The sequence below is a fragment of the Seriola lalandi genome, unplaced genomic scaffold (assembly GCF_002814215.2).
Source record: "Seriola lalandi dorsalis isolate HSWRI2012SDOR001 ecotype SW California unplaced genomic scaffold, Sedor1 jcf7180002054090, whole genome shotgun sequence".
Taxonomy (NCBI): Eukaryota; Metazoa; Chordata; class Actinopteri; order Carangiformes; family Carangidae; genus Seriola; species Seriola lalandi.
In genome coordinates, this window is record NW_019524643.1 from 11,109 (window position 1) to 16,624 (window position 5,516).

Here is a 5,516-nt window from a genome sequence, read left to right on the forward strand (position 1 = left end):
GGGGGGGGGGTTAATTACAAAGCAGATCTGAGGAAGACCCCACCACCACGGCCCCCCCACAACACGGCTGAGAGCCCAACTCCACCCTGCAGCACAAACCACACTGTATTTAAAAGCTAACGCTCAAAGCTGAGGCTAAACAGAGGGGCCGGAAGGATGGGAGGGAGGGACGGCCCCCCCCCTTTAAAGAGCAGATCTCAGAGCTGTTTCCAAAAAGCAGATGAAACACGAAGCTCAGGGGAAGAGGAGGGAAGAAAACCTGACGCTCCACAGACCAGATGAACGACAGAGAAAACTCTTTAAACAAAGAAAGAACATGGAGCCGCGACGTCACTGAGAAACTAATAAAGCATTCACTTCATATTTCAATAGACCTTAAAGAATTTATAAATGAACGATTAATCATCAATAAATACTTCAGATTTAAACATGGATTTATTAAAGAGCATAAACTCTCATTAAATAAACCAGTTATTAATATATTTATTAATTTATGATTAATGATAGAATTTGAAAAACTGTTTGAAAAGACATTTTAAAAATGTGAGCTCAGCTAATCTTCAATCTCCTTTTTCCAGCTGCTTTTCCTATAAGCTAATCGATTAGCTTAGCCATTTAGCTTCTCCTGTTAGCTTCTCCTGTTAGCCTCTCTGTGACACTCTGGGCCGTCAGTGCTGGTGAAACCCATAGCTCTCCAACCAATCAGAGACCCTGTTACATCCCATGGCCAATTGGGATTGGACCAACACTGAAGCCCAGTGTGTCACAGAAAGGCTAACAGGAGAAGCTAAATGGCTAAGCTAATGGATTAGCTAACAGGAAAAGGAAAAGCAGCTGGAAAAAGGGTTTTAAACATAACATTATTTTCACATTGAACACTCACAACATGTTCTATGTGAAAATTCATCATATATACGACGTGACAGAGACAGAGACTAAATACACACCAGGGAGGCACAGGTGACTGAACACAGGTGAAACACATCAGGGCGGGGCCAACAATCAACCAGGAGGGAAACACAAGACAAAGACAGGAAGTAAAATAACCACGAGACACACAAGGGGAGTAATACAAAATAAAACAGGAAATGAAAGAAATGTCAAAACAAAAGGGTCCAAACATAAAGTGGTTCAGCAGCTGGAAGTGAGAGTGAACACGTTCACCAGGTGAGACGGTCTGGAGCAGACAGGTGATCCACGCCCACACTGAGGTCGGCCAGGACCAGCTGAAACACAAACCAGATCAATACACCAGCACAAGTGAAAAGACGACACCATGAGGAGGTCTCACTCTGTCTCAGTTTTAAACCTCTGTTTCTCAAACGGTCAGAACGGCGGCCATTTTGTCTTCACGTCCGTCCGCCTCATTCTCGCGGACACGATATCTCCGTAACGCCTTCACAGAACTTCTTCAAATTTGGCACAAATATTCACTGGGACTCAAGGATGAACTAAGTAGAGTTTGGTTGTCAAAGGTCAAAGGTCACACAGATGGCTCATAGTTTCTCTGACTCTGGATAAACAGGGAGCTCGTCTGAGCGATGGAGGGATTCGAGTATGTTATTATTACATATTGTTTTATATATTGTTACATACTTGTGAGTCTTTAAAGACACACATGTCCAGCTTTTATTTTCCACTGATTTCCGTTTTCTTTAAACGCTGCTGCGTGTCTCGGCTTTCTGACGTCGTACCAGGAAACCTCAGCGGTGAACTTCATGGTAAGATGGAGTTTATCTGTAGACGGAGTCACTGAGCTCAGACACTTCAGAGCTGACTCACCTCAGAGGATAAAGATCTCGGTGGGCACCTGAAAACCTACATCTTCCAGATTTCAGTTTTGTTTTCAGTTTTACCTCTGATATTTCCTCTTGTCTGGATGACTGTGCCTCCACGTGTTGTGTCTGCTCGTCCTCACCTGTGCGCTGTGGCTCTGGATGCTGCAGCAGAGAGAGACTTCCTGTCTGTTTTATCTCTGCAGGTCTGATGTGATCGATATCAGATTCGCTCCGTCTGCTGCGTAATAAAACTGTCGGCCAGATAAGGAGCGCGCCGCTTCTAAACCCCTCGGCTCGACTGTAGAAGACGCCTCTCCAGCCTGCTGCTCTCAGGTTAGAGAGTATCAGCCTGGATGAAAGGGATCGCCCCCCCCCCTCTCCTCCCCCCTCGCTGTGGCCTTTACTTCCTGCCAGCTCATTGACGTGGCAAATCCAGCATCCCCTCTGTTTACCTTCCAGCAGGGATATCCAGGCAACAGGGCCGCAGCTCTCGGCGTTGGCTGCTATATTTGGACCTTCGCTCTGTAAACCTCTTTTCCAGATAAAGAGTCGACACGGCGCCGCGTTCCTTTCTTGGTGCTGGCTGCTGGGAGTTCACTGATTAATGGCACAGGAGCCTCTGCCCACCTCCACGGCTAATTATAGAGAGTGCAGCTGCTGAGTCTGACCCTCCGCAACCCCATATACCCCCCCCCCCTTTCCTGCTGCAGTCAGGACAGGAGCGACTTTTAGCTGCCGCTTTACAGTTGTCATGTCGAGGTAAAATCCCTCATCGCCTCGGGGCCGATCACCAGCTGTGGTGACATCCACCAGATGTTCTCATGCAGATCCAATCACAGGAACATGAGCTCGAAATAAAAGAAAGAATTAGACCTAAATCCTGAAGAGTCATTGGTCAGAATCATAATCTGATCTCTGTCATCACAGAGCTCCACTTTCAGGTTTCTTTATCAAGACACTGACGTTTAAGACGTTCGGCTTCTTTGCTTTGTTTCTCTGAAGAGAGAGATCACGGATCTTTTTTTTTTGTGTGTGTGTTGTCACAGCAGCAGCAACTATCCTGCAGTCAAAGTCATTAAACATGTAAAACAGAAAGTGACGAGATCAACGTCAGACTGAGAGACAAAGTCTGAGGAACCAGGTTTATTTAAATCAACATTATAACAGTCAGTTATTTTGGTGAGTTTCTTGCCCAGCTCTGAGCCTCTCTTCTGATTGGCTGACTGGTTTCTGAGTGATCCAATAAAAATACAGCAGATTTCAGGTAAAAACACTCAGAGAAACCAAATCCTGCAAGGTTTGGATGGTGGGTCCAGGTGGGCGGGGCTTGGTGACTGCTTTGTTGTGACATCACAAAGTTCTAGAAGTCCTGACGGCTGGTTTTAAGGCTCAGTTTCTGAATACAGGCTGTGTGCATTTCTCTGTGGACTGAGGCTTTGATACTTTCACAGTATTAATATAGAAGCTAGAGCTGATCTATAATCTATAATCACACTACACATGGACACACACCTTTACACTGGAGGAGCTTTAAGGAGAAACTGAAGAAAGCCATGTTCATTTATCTCATTTGTTTAAAAAGGCATCAATAAAACTGAGAGTAATGAAGCACAAACATCATCATCATCATCATCATCATCATCACAGCAGAGTGAACTTGAACTGTGTGGAACTAAAACGGCTTGTTCTCTATTATTTGTAATAATTAACTCAAATTACTGATTTAACACAAAAGAATTTGGAAAGAGAGGAAACGTTCTGCTCGACCAAACCTGCACTTGAAGCTTCGTAGAGCAGATTCAGTGTTATAACAACCCACTGCAGATCTGTGACCAAAACAAAAAGATGCAGAGAGAAGTCGGAGCTCCGCCTTGATGACGACCGCCAGCTGAACCTCATCTGTCCCTATAAACGACCCCGGATCCGTCTCCTTCCTGTCTCAGATCCGTCCTGCAGACTTTGTAGAAGGTTTGATTTTTGTCAGTGAAGCTAGACAACATATGACAGGTCTTATCTGACTCACCCCCCCATCAACACCAACATCTTCAGGTCATCTGGAAAATACAGGTCACACCATCAACTCTGTCAGATCGGCAGATTTAGTTTCCACCAGAATTTCCTCTATCTGCCTTTTCTCAGTAAACGCTGCTGTTTATCTGATCTGTTGTTTCTTGTTGCTCATTCATTCAGTTTCCATGCACATATTCTCTCTCTGCAGCTGCCGCTCTGACTGAACGCCCCCAGAGGAACAATAAAGTTTTATTGAAGATGTGATGTCGGTCTGACAGCGACAGTTTCAACTTTTATTTTAAAGGATTTGCAAGAAAGACCGATATGTGCCATGAAGGCAGTGAAACTGACAGAACACGCTGTTCTGGGGGGGCGGGGCCTTTAAAGACCGGGGGCAGATCTGTGAAAGTGCTGACTTGGCGGGGGCCAGGCCGACCATTGTGAGGCTGCATCATGTTCTGCCTGAGCCGGGGTCGTTTTTCACGCGGGGGCTGGCTGACCTTTTGAACAGCGTTTGGATTTGGACACACTCCACATGAAGAGGGGCCCCTGGCCCCGCCCCCCCCCAGTATGAGCCGCTCCTTTGGACACAATGACCCAGGAGCACATGGTAAACATAAGCCCCCCCCCCCCGAACGTCCTGAAGCCAGCGGCAGCACATGTTGCTAATGGTGAGGTCACATGGCAGCAGAGGGTCGTACATCCAGACCTGAACCGGACCTGAACCGGACCTGAACCGGACCTGAACCGGACCTGAACCGGACCTGAACCATCACGACCTGCTGACACACGAGCATCAATGTTTACATTGTAATATTAATATTTATGTTTAGAAATTCCCAACACAAAGAGGAATAACTGACCTCGTCCTCAAACTGTCTCAGATGAGGTGAAAGAGAAAATGATTATAATAATAATAATTATTGTTATTTAATCAGTATTTAGTCGGATGTTTCTATTAATGTTTGTGTGGTTGATCTTTGGTTGATGTGTTGGGGGGGGGTGATCATCAGCTCAGTCAGGTAAAGGGGAAACAGGTGTGTGTCATCTCTCAGCAGTGAGGGACTGGGCAGGAGTACGAGGGGAGGGGGGTTGATCTGCTTGGACAGGCAGGTGTAGGATTATCTCACCCCCACACTTACCTGAGCTGGTGGTAGGCTCCAGGCAGGTGAGAAGGAGAAGGTAAGAAGCCAGTGAGGAGTGAACAGAGAGACAGAGGAAGCGGTTCATCTCAAACACCATCATCTGCCCTTTACATGTGGCGGTGGTGCGACATTATTATTATCATTATTTCCTCCACAGCAGATGCTTCTTCCAGCCGTTCCACTGTATCACCTCTGTTCTCGTCACCCACAAAGTGTTGCCTCCTGCGGGGAGAGGGATTCACCTCCCGACCCCGTTTCAAGGCAACATAAGTCTGACTTCATGTACTGGATGTTCCCTCCAGGTACAGTCTCTCCTCTCAAGTGTGAAATCAATTAAAAGCAGCCACCGGGAGGGAGGGGGGGTGAGGTCAATCAGGGATGAATCTCAGATGAACCCCCTCCTCGTCGAGTGTTTTGGTGGGAGAACAGCTGAGTTTGTTGTTCCTGCTCGCCGTGTGTTTGCTGTTCTGCAGCCAACGAGTTCAAGACGTGTTTCCTCCAGCCTCATCCTGCACTTCAGAGGCAGGAAGAGGAGGAGGAGAGCGCTGGGTGAGAGACAGCTGAACAAACAGAGTGAACAGGG

General features: G+C 46.8%; 1 long non-coding RNA gene across 1 annotated transcript; it reads right to left on the reverse strand.

Annotated features, from left to right (window-relative positions):
• Window positions 1-413: 413 nt before the first annotated feature.
• On the reverse strand, window positions 414-2,341 carry LOC147819303 (uncharacterized). Its single transcript, XR_015437064.1, has 2 exons — window positions 1,857-2,341; window positions 414-1,737 (listed from the first exon to the last, which is right to left on the reverse strand). It is a non-coding gene; the product is annotated as an uncharacterized LOC147819303 (long non-coding RNA).
• Window positions 2,342-5,516: the final 3,175 nt, after the last annotated feature.